Here is a 15189-nt window from a genome sequence, read left to right as displayed (position 1 = left end):
TGTGTGTGTGTGTGTGTGTGTGTGTGTGTACTGCCAAGCACATCCAACAGATGCTAATGTTGGTGCCATTCCTCAATTAATTGTATGCTTGCTTCCAAATGACACGATGATTTTCCATTATCATTAGTTTTTCCACTTACTAATTCACTTATTTGCAATTATTTTTCCAGACACACCCATTTATATTATTTAGCCAGACTCCATTCATTGTCTGTTCATACCCTTTCTCTAGGAGTTTAGGCCTAGACTCAGCTCTGTCTCCCTATGTGATTATCAAATGTGTGCTTGTGTTTGTTCTTGCCATAGTAATAAAAATAGTAAGTACCTACTCTATTCTACTCCACCTCAGATACTGTCATAAGCACTTTATCTGCATTAACTGAGTTGATGCTCCGAATGCCTCTGGGCCGGCAGTGTTTGTTGCCTACATTCTACATATGAGCAAGGAGCCATCCTGGTAGTGTTTCTAGCATAACACTTACAGCTATTCACTATCATGTGGAAATCCTTTATAAATATTCAAATGTACTCTGTGTTTTCAAAGTGTTATTGTCATAACGTTAGCACAAGCTCAGAAGCAGGAAGCTTCTATAGTGAACAGATAGTAAATACTGCAGAGTTGGGAGCCACATACTATTTCTGCCAAATTCTTCCCTTGTTTTTTCTATATTTCTTTAAAATGTAAACACACAGTGGCACACACATGCGCACACACACACACTATGTCAGTCAGAACAAAGCAAGCTGAAGACCAAGCAAAGCTGAGGTGAGTGCTTTGTGAGCTCCTTCCACTCCCCCAACCAACACACCAGCTCACCACAGAGAAAGTAGACCATGGAGTTCTCTTGAAAACATCCTTTCACTCTATGTCTCCTCTATCTGTACCCTTGAAAATACCTGGTGTCTTGGTGGGAAGAGAAACAGAACTCTGAATAGAAAGACTTGGTCAATTCCTCACAACCCTGGTGGTGACTGCCCTGAGGGCTGAAGGTAATTTTCACTTCCCCTTCTACTACTTACAGCCCCATGCTGGAAACTGACGTCTCAGGCTGCAGCCAGGCTCATGGGTCCTGAGTCTATCATACCCATGCCTCCTTCCTACCACCCTTCCTGCTTGGGATTCTGTTCCATGAAACTTATTCCAGAAAAAAATTCCTAATCAGAATAGAGCTTCTATTCCTAGGAGTTCTTTGTGTATGTGTGTGTGTGTGTGGGGGGGGGGTATTAGATTTGTTTTTATTTACATTACAAATGATATCCCCTTTCCCGGTTTTTCCACTGACAACCCTCTATCTAATACCCCTTCCACCTGCTCACCAACCTACCCACTTCCTCTTCCCTATCCTGGCATTTACCTATACTGGGGTATCGAGCCTTCACAGGACCAAGTGCCGAACCTCCCATTGAGGTCCTATGATGCCATCCCATGCTACATATGCACCTGGAGCCATGGGTCCCTCCATGCATACTCTTTGGTTGGTAGTTTAGTCCCTGGGAACTCTGAGGGTACTGGTTAGTACATATTGATGTTCCTCCTATAGGGCTGCAAATTCCTTCAACTACTTGGGTACTTTCTCTAGCTCCTTCAATGGGTACCCTGTGCTCAGTCCCATGTATGGCTGTAAGCATACACTTCTGTGTTTGTCAAGCACTGGCAGAGCCTCTCAAGAGATAGCTATATCAGGCTCCTATCAGCAAAATCTTGTTGGCATCTTGTTGGTGGTTGTTTATGGGATGGATCCCTGGGTGGGACAGTCTCTGGATGGTCATTCTATCAGGCTCTGCTCTGAAATTTGCCTCTGTAACTCTTTCTATGGTTATTTCGCTCCCACCTTCTAAGAAGGATCGAAGTATCCACACTTTAGTCTTCCTTCTTCTTGACTTTCATGTGCTTTGCAAATTGTATCTTGGGTATTCTGAGCTAATAACCACATATCAGTGAGTACATATCATGTGTGTTCTTTGAGACTGCATAACATTACTCAGGATGATATCCTCCAAATCCATCCATTGGTCTAAGAATTTCATAAAGTCATTGTTTTTAATAGGTATGTAGTATTCCATTGTGTAAATGTACCACATTTTCTGTATGCATTCCTCTGATGAGGGACATCTGGGTTCTTTCAAGCTTCTGGCTATTATAAATAAGGCTGCTATGAACATAGTGGAACATGAGTCCTTATTACAAGTTGGAACATCTTCCGGGTATATGCCCGGGAGAGGTATTGCTGGATCTTCTGGTAATAATATGTCCAATTTTCTGAGGAACCACCAAACTGATTTCCAGAGTTGTTGTACCAACTGGCAATCCCACCAGCAATGGAGGAGTGTTCCTCTTTCTCCATATTCTCACCAGTATCGGCTATCACCTGAGTTTTCGATCTTAGCCATTCTGACTATTGTGAGGTGGAATCTCAGGGTTGTTTTGATTTGCATTTCCCTGATGACTAAGGATATTGAACATTTTGGGGGGTGTTTCTCAGCCATTTGATATTCTTCAGTTGAAAATTCTTTGTTTAGCTCTGTACCCCATTTTCTAATAGGGTTATTGGTTTTCTGGACTCTAACTTCTTGAGTTTTTTATATATATTAGATATTATCTCCTATCAGATTTAGGAATGGTAAAGATCTTTTCCCAATCTGTTGGTGGCTGTTTTGTCTTATTGACAATGTCCTTTGCCTTACAGAAGCTTTGCAATTTTATGAGGTTCCATTTGTCAATTCTTGATCTTATAGCACAAACCATTGGAGTTCTGTTCAGGAATATTTCCCCTGTGCCCATATCTTTAAGGCACTAACCCACTTTCTCCACTATAAGTTTCATTGTCTCTGGTTTATGTGGAGTTTCTTGACCCACATAGACCTGAGCTTTGTACAAGGAGATAAGAATGGGTCAATTTGCATTCTTCTACGTGCTGAACTCCAGTTGAACCAGCACCATGTGTTGAAAATGCTGTCTTTTTTCCACTGGATGGCTTTAGCTCCTTTGTCAAAGATCAAGTGACCATAGGTGTGTATGTTCATTTCTGGGTCTTCAATTCTATTCCATTGACCTACCTGTCTGTCACTATACTAGTACTATGAAGTTTTTATCACAATTTCTCTGTAGTACATCTTGAGGTCAAGGATGGTGATTCCACCAGAGGTTCTTTTATTGTTGAGAATAGTTTTTGCTATCCTAGGGTTTGTTATTCCAGATTAATTTGCAAATTACCCTTTCTAACTCAGTGAAGAATTGAGTTGGAATTTTGATGGGGATTGTGTTGAATCTGTAGATTGCTTTTGGCAAGATAACCATTTTAACTATATTAATCCTGACAATTCAAGAGCATGGGAGAACTTCTGAGATCGTCTTTGATTTCTTTATTCAAAGACTTGAAGTTCTTATCAGACAGATCTTTCACCACCCAACTTAGAGTCACACCAAGGTATTTTATATTATTTGTGACTATTGTGAAGGGTATTGTTTCCCTAATTTCTTTCTCGGACTGTTTATACTTTGTGTAGAGAAAAGCCACTGATTTGTTTGAGTTAATTTTATATCCAGGTACTTCATTGAAGCTGTTTATCAGGTCTAGGATTTCTTTGGTGGAATTTTTGGAGTTACTACTATATTTTATCATATCATCTGCAAGTCATGATATGTTAACTTCTTCCTTTCCAATTGGTATCCCCTTGATCTTTCTCTCTCTCTCTCTCTCTCCCTCTCTCTCTCTCTCTCTCATTGCTTTGGCTAGGAATTCAAGTACTATATTGAATAGGTAGAGAGAGAGTGGGCAGCCTTATCTAGTCCCTAATTTTAGTGGGATTGCTTCGAGTTTATCTGCATTTAGTTTGATGTTGGCTACTGCTTTCTGTATATTGCTTTTATTATGTTTAGGGATGGGCCTTGAATTCCTATCTTTCCAAGACTTTTACCATGAATGGGTGTTAGATTTTGTTAAATGCTTTCTCAGCATCTATAGAGATGATCATGTGGTTTTTTGTCTTTGAGTTTGTGTATATAGTGGACTATGTTGATAGATTCCTGTATATTAAACCACCCCTGCATCCCTGGGATGAAGCCTACTTGATCATGATGGATGATCATTTTGATGTGTTCGTGGATTCAGTTTGTGAGAATTTTATTGAGTATTTTTGCACCGATATTCATAAGGGAAATTGGTCTGAAGTTCTCTTTCTTTGTTGGGTCTTTATGTGGTTTAGGTATCAGAGTAATTGTGGCTTCATAGAATGAATTGGGTAGGGTACCTTCTGTTTCTATTTTGTGGAATAGTTTGAGGAGAGTTTGAATTTGGTTTCTTTGAAGGTCTGCTAGAACTCTGCACTAAACCCATATGGTCCTGGGCTTTTGTTGGTTTGGAGACTATTAATAACTGCTTCTATTGCTTTAGGGGAAATGGAACTGTTTAGATCATTAATCTGATCCTGATTTAACTTTTGTACCTGGTATCTGTCTAGGAAATTGTCCATTTCATCCAGGTTTTACAGTTTTGTTGAGTATAGACTTTTTTTTTCCATTTTTTATTAGGTATTTAACTCATTTACATTTCCAATGCTATACCAAAAGTCCCCCATATCCACCCACCCCCACTCCCCTGCCCACCCACTCCCCCTTTTTGGCCCTGGTGTTCCCCTGTACTGGGGCATATAAAGTTTGCAAGTCCAATGGGCCTCTCTTTCCAGTGATGGCCGACTAGGCCATCTTTTGATATATATGCAGCTAGAGTCAAGAGCTCCGGGGTATTGGTTAGTTCATAATGTTGTTCCACCTATAGGGTTGCAGATCCCTTTAGCTCCTTGGCTACTTTCTCTAGCTCCTCCATTGGGAGCCCTATGATCCATCCATTAGCTGACTGTGAGCATCCACTTCTGTGTTTGCTAGGCCCCGGCATACACTCACAAGAGACAGCTACATCTGGGTCCTTTCAATAAAATCTTGCTAGTGTATGCAATGGTGTCAGCGTTTGGATGCTGATTATGGGGTAGATCCCTGGATATGGCAGTCTCTACATGGTCCATCCTTTCATCTCAGCTCCAAACTTTGTCTCTGTAACTCCTTCCATGGGTGTTTTGTTCCCAAATCTAAGGAGGGGCATAGTGTCCACACTTCAGTCTTCATTCTTCTTGAGTTTCATGTGTTTAGCGAATTATATCTAATATCTTGGGTATCCTAGGTTTGGGGCTAATATCCACTTATCAGTGAATACATATTGTGTGAGTTTCTTTGTGAATGTGTTACCTCACTCAGGATGATGCCCTCCAGGTCCATCCATTTGGCTAGGAATTTCATAAATTCATTCTTTTTAATAGCTGAGTAGTACTCCATTGTGTAGATGTACCACATTTTCTGTATCCATTCCTCTGTTGAGGGGCATCTAGGTTCTTTCCAGCTTCTGGCTATTATAAATAAGGCTGCTATGAACATAGTGGAGCATGTGTCCTTCTTACCTGTTGGGGCATCTTCTGGATATATGCCCAGGAGAGGTATTGCTGGATCCTCCGGTAGTACTATGTCCAGTTTTCTGAGGAACCGCCAGACTGATTTCCAGAGTGGTTGTACAAGCCTGCACTCCCACCAACAATGGAGGAGTGTTCCTCTTTCTCCACATCCACGCCAGCATCTGCTGTCACCTGAATTTTTGATCTTAGCCATTCTGACTGGTGTGAGGTGGAATCTCAGGGTTGTTTTGATTTGCATTTCCCTGATGATTAAGGATGTTGAACATTTTTTCAAGTGCTTCTCTGCCATTCGGTATTCCTCAGGTGAGAATTCTTTGTTCAGTTCTGAGCCCCATTTTTTAATGGGGTTATTTGATATTCTGAAGTCCACTTTCTTGAGTTCTTTATATATGTTGGATATTAGTCCCCTATCTGATTTAGGATAGGTAAAGATCCTTTCCCAATCTGTTGGTGGTCTTTTTGTCTTATTGACGGTGTCTTTTGCCTTGCAGAAACTTTGGAGTTTCATTAGGTCCCATTTGTCAATTCTCGATCTTACAGCACAAGCCATTGCTGTTCTGTTCAGGAATTTTTCCCCTGTGCCCATATCTTCAAGGCTTTTCCCCACTTTCTCCTCTATAAGTTTCAGTGTCTCTGGTTTTATGTGAAGTTCCTTGATCCACTTAGATTTTACCTTAGTACAAGGAGATAAGTATGGATCGATTCGCATTCTTCTACACGATAACAACCAGTTGTGCCAGCACCAATTGTTGAAAATGCTGTCTTTCTTCCACTGGATGGTTTTAGCTCCCTTGTCGAAGATCAAGTGACCATAGGTGTGTGGGTTCATTTCTGGGTCTTCAATTCTATTCCATTGGTCTGCTTGTCTGTCTCTATACCAGTACCATGCAGTTTTTATCACAATTGCTCTGTAGTAAAGCTTTAGGTCTGGCATGGTGATTCCGCCAGAAGTTCTTTTATCCTTGAGAAGACTTTTTGCTATCCTAGGTTTTTTGTTATTCCAGACAAATTTGCAAATTGCTCCTTCCAATTCGTTGAAGAATTGAGTTGGAATTTTGATGGGGATTGCATTGAATCTGTAGATTGCTTTTGGCAAGATAGCCATTTTTACAATGTTGATCCTGCCCATCCATGAGCATGGGAGATCTTTCCATCTTCTGAGATCTTCCTTAATTTCTTTCTTCAGAGATTTGAAGTTTTTATCATACAGATCTTTCACTTCCTTAGTTAGAGTCACGCCAAGATATTTTATATTATTTGTGACTATTGAGAAGGGTGTTGTTTCCCTAATTTCTTTCTCAGCCTGTTTATTCTTTGTATAGAGAAAGGCCATTGACTTGTTTGAGTTTATTTTATATCCAGCTACTTCACCGAAGCTGTTTATCAGGTTTAGGAGTTCTCTGGTAGAATTTTTAGGGTCACTTATATATACTATCATATCATCTGCAAAAAGTGATATTTTGACTTCCTCTTTTCCAATTTGTATCCCCTTGATCTCCTTTTGTTGTCGAATTGCTCTGGCTAATACTTCAAGTACTATGTTGAAAAGGTAGGGAGAAAGTGGGCAGCCTTGTCTAGTCCCTGATTTTAGTGGGATTGCTTCCAGCTTCTCTCCATTTACTTTGATGTTGGCTACTGGTTTGCTGTAGATTGCTTTTATCATGTTTAGGTATGGGCCTTGAATTCCTGATCTTTCCAAAACTTTTATCATGAATGGGTGTTGGATTTTGTCAAATGCTTTTTCTGCATCTAACGAGATGATCATGTGGTTTTTGTCTTTGAGTTTGTTTATATAATGGATTACATTGATGGATTTTCGTATATTAAACCATCCCTGCATCCCTGGAATAAAACCTACTTGGTCAGGATGGATGATTGCTTTAATGTGTTCTTGGATTCGGTTAGCGAGAATTTTATTGAGGATTTTTGCATCGATATTCATAAGAGAAATTGGTCTGAAGTTCTCTATCTTTGTTGGATCTTTCTGTGGTTTAGGTATCAGAGTAATAGTGGCTTCATAAAATGAGTTGGGTAGAGTACCTTCTACTTCTATTTTGTGAAATAGTTTGTGCAGAATTGGAATTAGATCTTCTTTGAAGGTCTGATAGAACTCTGCACTAAACCCATCTGGTCCTGGGCTTTTTTTGGTTGGGAGACTATTAATAACTGCTTATATTTCTTTAGGTGATATGGGACTGTTTAGATGGACAACTTGATCCTGATTCAACTTTGGTACCTGGTATCTTTCCAGAAATTTGTCCATTTCGTCCAGGTTTTCCAGTTTTGTTGAGTATAGCCTTTTGTAGAAGGATCTGATGTTGTTTTGGATTTCTTCAGGATCTGTTGCTATGTCTCCCTTTTCATTTCTGATTTTGTTAATTAGGATTTTGTCCCTGTGCCCTTTAGTGAGTCTAGCTAAGGGTTTATCTATCTTGTTGATTTTCTCAAAGAACCAACTCCTCGTTTGGTTAATTCTTTGAATAGTTCTTCTTGTTTCCACTTGGTTGATTTCACCCCTGAGTTTGATTATTTCCTGCCGTCTACTCCTCTTGGGTGAATTTGCTTCCTTTTTTTCTAGGGCTTTTAGATGTGTTGTCAAGCTGCTAGTATGTGCTGTCTCCCGTTTCTTCTTGGAGGCACTCAGAGCTATGAGTTTCCCTCTTAGAAATGCTTTCATTGTGTCCCATAGGTTTGGGTACGTTGTGGCTTCATTTTCATTAAACTCTAAAAAGTCTTTAATTTCTTTCTTTATTCCTTCCTTGACCAAGGTATCATTGAGAAGAGTGTTATTCAGTTTCCACGTGAATGTTGGCTTTCCATTATTTATGTTGTTATTGAAGATCAGTCTTAGGCCATGGTGGTCTGATAGGATACATGGGACTATTTCAATATTTTTGTATCTATTGAGGCCTGTTTTGTGACCAATTATATGGTCAATTTTGGAGAAGGTCCCGTGAGGTGCTGAGAAGAAGGTATATCCTTTTGTTTTAGGATAAAATGTTCTGTAGATATCTGTCAGGTCCATTTGTTTCATAACTTCTGTTAGTTTCACTGTGTCCCTGTTTAGTTTCTGTTTCCACGATCTGTCCTTTGAAGAAAGTGGTGTGTTGAAGTCTCCCACTATTATTGTGTGAGGTGCAATGTATGCTTTGAGCTTTACTAAAGTGTCTCTAATGAATGTGGCTGCCCTTGCATTTGGTGCGTAGATATTCAGAATTGAGAGTTCCTCTTGGAGGATTTTACCTTTGATGAGTATGAAGTGTCCCTCCTTGTCTTTTTTGATAACTTTGGGTTGGAAGTCGATTTTATCCGATATTAAAATGGCTACTCCAGCTTGTTTCTTCAGTCCATTTGCTTGGAAAATTGTTTTCCAGCCTTTCACTCTGAGGTAGTGTCTGTCTTTTTCCCTGAGATGGGTTTCCTGTAAGCAGCAGAATGTTGGGTCCTGTTTGTGTAGCCAGTCTGTTAGTCTATGTCTTTTTATTGGGGAATTGAGACCATTGATATTAAGAGATATTAAGGAAAAGTAATTGTTGCTCCCTTTTATTTTTGTTGTTAGAGTTGGCATTCTGTTCTTGTGGCTGTCTTCTTTTTGGTTTGTTGAGGGATTACTTTCTTGGTTGTTCTAGGGCGTGATTTCCGTCCATGTATTGCTTCTTTTCTGTTATTATCCTTTGAAGGGCTGGATTCATGGAAAGATATTGTGTGAATTTGGTTTTGTCGTGGAATACTTTGGTTTCTCCATCTATGGTAATTGAGAGTTTGGCCGGGTATAGTAGCCTGGGCTGGCATTTGTGTTCTCTTAGTGTCTGTATAACATCTGTCCAGGCTCTTCTGGCTTTCATAGTCTCTGGTGAAAAGTCTGGTGTTATTCTGATAGGCCTTCCTTTATATGTTACTTGACCTTTCTCCCTTACTGCTTTTAATATTCTATCTTTATTTAGTGCATTTGTTGTTCTGATTATTATGTGTCGGGAGGAATTTCTTTTCTGGTCCAGTCTATTTGGAGTTCTGTAGGCTTCTTGTATGATCATGGGCATCTCTTTTTTTATGTTTGGGAAGTTTTCTTCTATTATTTTGTTGAAGATATTAGCTGGCCCTTTAAGTTGAAAATCTTCATTCTCATCAATTCCTATTATCCGTAGGTTTGGTCTTCTCATTGTGTCCTGGATTACCTGGATGTTTTGAGTTAGGATCCTTTTGCATTTTGTATTTTCTTTGACTGTTGTGTCGATGTTCTCTATGGAATCTTCTGCACCTGAGATTCTCTCTTCCATTTCTTGTATTCTGTTGCTGATGCTCGCATCTATGGTTCCAGATCTCTTTCCTAGGGTTTCTATCTCCAGCGTTGCCTCGCTTTGGGTTTTCTTTATTGTGTCTACTTCCCCTTTTAGTTCTAGTATGGTTTTGTTCATTTCCATCACCTGTTTGGCTGTGTTTTCCTGCTTTTCTTTAAGGGTCTGTAACTCTTTAGCAGTGCTCTCCTGTAATTCTTTAAGTGATTTATGAAAGTCCTTCTTGATGTCCTCTATCATCATCATGAGAAATGTTTTTAAATCTGGGTCTAGATTTTCGGTTGTGTTGGGGTGCCCAGGACTAGGTGGGGTGGGAGTGCTGCGTTCTGATGATGGTGAGTGGTCTTGATTTCTGTTAGTAGGATTCTTACGTTTGCCTTTCGCCATCTGGTAATCTCTGAAGCTAGCTGTTTTAGTTGTCACTGTTAAGAGCTTGTTCTTCAGGTGACTCTGTTAGCCTCTATGAGCAGACCTGGAGGGTAGCACTCTCCTTAGTTTCAGTGGGCAGAGTATTCTCTGCAGGCAAGCTCTCTTCTTGCAAGGCAGGTACCCAGATATCTGGTGTTCGAACCAGACTCCTGGCAGAAGTTGTGTTCCACTCACTAGAGGTCTTAGGATCACGTGTGGAATCCTGTGTGGGCCCTTGCGACTCAGCTGGCAAGGTAGCCCGGGGCTCGAGTGGAGTGGAAGGGGTTTGTGCCCCAGATCAAGCCCGGGTAGCCTGCTTCCCTATGTACCGCAGTCTCAAGTTCCGCGCGATTGGATTGGGGCAGGCGCTGTGTTCCACTCGCCAGAGGTCTTAGGGTCCCGTGGGGAGTCCCGTGTGAGTATAGACTTTTGTAGTAGGATCTGATGATGTTTTGGATTTCCTCAGGTTCTGTTGTAATGTCTCCATTTTTATTTCTGATTTTGTTAATTAGGATACTGTCCCTGCACCCTCTAGTTAGTCTGGCTAAGGGTTTATGTATCTTATTGATTTTGTCAAAGAGCCATCTCATGGTTTGGTTGATTCTTTGTGTAGTACTTTTTGTTTCTACTTGGTTGATTTCAGGTCTAAGTTTGATTATTTCCTGCCATCTACTCCTCTTAGTTGAATCTGCTTCCTTTTAGTCTAGAGCTTTCAGGTATGCTGTCAAGCTGCTAGAATATGTTCTTTCCAGTTTATTTTTGGAGGCACTCAGAGCTATGAGTTTTCCTCTTAGGAATGCTTTCATTGTATCGCATAAGTCTGGGTATGTTGTGGCATCGTTTTCATTAAACTCTAAAAAGTCTATAATCTCTTTCTTTATTTCTTCCTTGACCAAGTTATCAGTGAGAAGAGTGTTGTTCCACGTGTTTCCACGTGTATGTTGGCTTTCTATTATTTACATTGTAATTGCAGATCAGCCTTAGTCTGTGATGATCTGATAGGATGCATGGGATGATTTCAATATTTTTGTAGCTATTGATGCCTGCTTTGTGACCAATTATACGGTCAGTTTTGGAGAAGGTATCATGAGGTGCTGAGAAGAAGGTATATCCTTTTGTGTTAGGATAAATTCTTCTATAGATATCTGTCAAATCTATTTGTTCCATAACTTCTGTTAGTTTCAATGTGTCTCTGTTTAGTTTCTGTTTCCAGGATCTGTCCATTGATTGGAGTGGGGTGTTGAAGTCTCCCACTATTATTGTGTATGGTGCAATGTGTGCTGTGAGCTTTACTAAAGTTTCTTTAATGAATGAGGATGCCTTTGCATTTGGAGTGTAAATGTTCAGAATTGAGAGTTCATCTTGGAAGATTTTACCTTTGATGAATATGAAGTGCCCCACCTTGTCATTTTTGCTAAGTTTAGGTTGAAAGTGGATTTATTCGATATTAGAATGTCTACTCCAGCTTGTTTCTTGGGACTATATGCTTGGAAAATTGTTTTACAGCCTTTTACTCTGAAGTAGTGTCTGTCTTTGTCCCTGAGGTGAGTTTCCTGTATGCAGCAAATGTTAGATCCTATTTACATAGCCAGTCTTTTAGCCTATGTCTTTTTATTGGGGAATTCAGTCAATTGATATTAAGAGATATTAAGGAAAAGTAATTATTGCTCACTGTTATTTTTGTTGTTAGATTTGGGATTCTGTTCTTGCAGATATCTTCTTTTATGTGTGTTGAAGGATTGCTTTTTTTTTTTTCTAGGATGTAGATTCCCTCTCTGAGTTGGAGTTTTCCCTTTATTATCCTTTGAAGGGCCGGATTCGTGGAAAGACATTGTGTGATTTTGTTTTTTGTCATGGAATATATTGATTTCTCCATCTATGGTAATTGAGAGTTTTGCTGGGTATAGAAGTCTGGGCTGGCATTTGTTTTCTCTTAGGGTCTGTATAACATCTGTCCAGGATCTTCTGGCTTTCAAAGTCTCTGTTGAGAAGTCTGGTGTAATTCTGATATGTCTGCTTCTATATGTTACTTAACCTTTTTCCCTTTCTGCTTTTAATATTCTATATTTATTTAGTGCATTTGTTGTTTTGATTATTATGTGTCAGGAGGTATTTCTTTTCTGGTCTAGTCTATTTGAAGTTCTGTAGGCTTCTTGTATGTTCATGGGCATCTCTTTCTTTAGGTTAGGGAAGTTTTCTTCTATAATTTTTTGAAGATATTTATTGGCCCTTTAGGTTGATAATCTTCTTTCTCATCTACAACTATTATCCTTAGGTTTGGACTTCTCATTGTGTCCTGGATTTCCTGGATGTTTTGAGTTAGGATCTTTTTCCATTTTGCATTTTCTTTTATTGTTGTGTCCATGTTCTCTATGGAATCTTCTGCATCTGAGATTCTCTCTTTCATCTCTTGTATTCTTTTGGTGATGCTTGCATCTATGATTCCCATCTTCTTTCCTAGGATTTTTATCTCCAGAGTTGTCTCCCTTTGTGATTTGTTTATTGTTTCTAGTTCCATTATTAGATCCTGGATGGTTTTGTTCAATTCCTTCACCTGTTTGTTTTACTTTCCTGTAATTCTTTAAGGCATTTTAGTGTTTTTTCTTTAAGGGCACCTAATTGTTTACCTTTGTTCTCCTGGAATTCTTTAAGGGATTTTTGTGTTTCCTCTTTAAGGAGTTCTACCTGTTTATCTGTGTTCTCCTGTATTTCTATAAGGGAGTTTTTAATGTCCTTCTTAAAATCCTCTACCAGCATCATGAGATATGAATTTAAATCTGAATCTTGCTTTTAGGGTGTGTTTTGGGTGTCCAGGACTCGCTGTGGAAGGGGTACTGGGTTCTGATGATGCCAAGTAGTCTTGGTTTCTGTTGGTAGGATTTTTACGTTTGCCTTTCAACATCTGGTAATCTCTCCTGGTAGATGTTCTAGCTGTCTCTGGCTGGGCTTGTTTCTCCTATGAGTCTGTAAGCCTGTGTCAGCACTCCTGGGAGACCAGCTCTCTCCTGGCAAGACCAGTACACAGAGGCCTGCTGAACAGCCCCACTACCTGGCTGCAGATGTAGGCCCTTAAGAACCTGTCCTAGAAGCTTCATTGCCTGTGCTCTCCTGAGCAGACCTGCCTTAGAGAGATGCTGGAAGGAAAATGGTGATCTCACCTGAGTCCCTGGGTCAGAGCACTCCCTGGATGCAAGCTCTCCTCTGGCAGGGAAAGTATACAGAGGATTGAGGATCAGCTCCACCTCCTGGCTGAGGATAAAGACCTGTAGGACCATGTGCAAGAAGCTCTTTCTTTCAAGGCCCATGCTTTCCTGTACTGACCTGTCTTAGAGAGACACAGAAGAGAAAATGGCTATCCCAACTGAGTCCCAGTGTCAGAGCCTGGAGGGGGGGTTCTTAAAGGATCTTTGGAGTGGGAAGAAATCTGGACTTGCCTTCTGAGCAGTCACTCTCCATGAGAAGTATCTAGAAGAACAGGCCTGAGGTATGAGATCCTTGACAAGGATTGTTTTTAATAGCTGTGTAGTACTCCATTGTGTAAATGTACCACACTTTCTGTATCCATTTCTCTGTTGAAGGACATCTGGGTTCTTTCCAGCTTCTGGCTATTATAAATAAGGCTGCTATGAACATAGTGGAGCGTGTGTCCTTATTACAAGTTGGAGTATCTTCTGGGTATATGCCCAGGAGTGGTACAGCTGGGTCCTCCAGTACTACTATCTTCATTTTTTTTTTTTTAGGAACCGCCAAACTGGTTTCCATAGTTGTATCAACTGGCAATCCCACCAGCAATGGAGGATTGTTCCTCTTTCTCCATATTCTCACCAGTATCGGCTATCACCTGAGTTTTTGATCTTAGCCCTTCTGACTACTGTGAGGTGGAATCTCAGGGTTGTTTTGATTTGCATTTCCCTGATGATTAAGGATGTTGAACATTTTGGGGGGGGGGTGTTTCTCAGCCACTTGATATTCTTCAGTTGAAAAGTCTTTGTTTAGCTCTGTACCCCATTTTCTAATAGGGTTATTGGTTTTCTGGACTCCAACTTCTTGAGTTTTTTATATATATTAGATATTATCTCCTATCAGATTTAGGAATAGTAAAGATCTTTTCCCAATCTGATGGCCATTTTTACTATATTAATCCTGACAATCCATGAGCATGGGAGATCTTTCCATCTTCTGATATCTTCTTTAACTCCATTCTTCAGAGACCTCAAGTTCTTGCCATATAGATCTTTCACTTGCTAGGTTAGTGTCATTCCAACGTATTTTATATTATTTGTGACTATTGTGAAGGGTGTCCTTTCTCTAATTTCTTTCTCAGCCTGTTTATCCTTTGAGTAGAGGAAGGTTACTGATTTGTTTGAGTTAATTTTATATCCAGCCACTGTGCTGAAGTTGTTTGCTGTAGTAAGAAAGGAACCTGGGAGACTGGGGATCATGGTCACACAGACCTTGAGAATATCTGTGCTTTGGTGTGGGACATAAAACATTCAGTTCAAAGCAGACAGCAGTGGCCTCTCTCTTGGCCTTTGCTTTCCTTGGAGGAGCTGCACAACACATTTATGGCCAAGCAGAATGACAAAATTGGTGTAGAGGTGCTTTTGGGATTCAGATATCTAGCCATGCTTCTTGGTACACATGCCTCTCTCATACCTTAACTGGGAGCAAAATGATGGGAGGAAAAACTGTCATCTTGTGTCTGTGACAACAAAACTCCAAGAGAATCACAGCCACTCACCCTTAACAAACCCCACATGCTGTCTCACTGGGGCAGAATAAATGAGAGGAGAAAAACGAAAACAACTGTCTTCCTTTGTTCATTAAGATTTGTTTTTTGTTTTGTTTTATTGTGTACAAATGAACACAGAGCCTTCCTGATAAATCGCTCTCTGAATTTGTTTATTTAGTTTCTCTTTAGTGTCTGATGGAACCCTATGACCTATGACTAACAAGGAAAGGAGTAAATACCCTTATTACTGAGGATTTATTATTTTCAATTTAGGAGGCTCAAAATACCTAG

General features: G+C 40.0%; 1 protein-coding gene and 1 long non-coding RNA gene across 7 annotated transcripts in view; one reads left to right on the top strand and one right to left on the bottom strand.

Moving 5' to 3' along the window:
* The window catches only part of Trpc6 (transient receptor potential cation channel, subfamily C, member 6), a 136886-nt gene that overhangs the window by 6608 nt on the left and 115089 nt on the right, over positions 1-15189 (bottom strand). The window lies entirely within an intron of this gene.
* Positions 1-15189, top strand: part of Gm32014 (predicted gene, 32014) — a 96911-nt gene that overhangs the window by 66844 nt on the left and 14878 nt on the right. The window lies entirely within an intron of this gene.

Source organism: Mus musculus, chromosome 9 (assembly GCF_000001635.26).
Source record: "Mus musculus strain C57BL/6J chromosome 9, GRCm38.p6 C57BL/6J".
Taxonomy (NCBI): domain Eukaryota; kingdom Metazoa; phylum Chordata; class Mammalia; order Rodentia; family Muridae; genus Mus; species Mus musculus.
The sequence above is the reverse complement of the archived record's forward strand: the minus strand, read 5'-3'. Positions and strand labels throughout refer to the sequence as shown.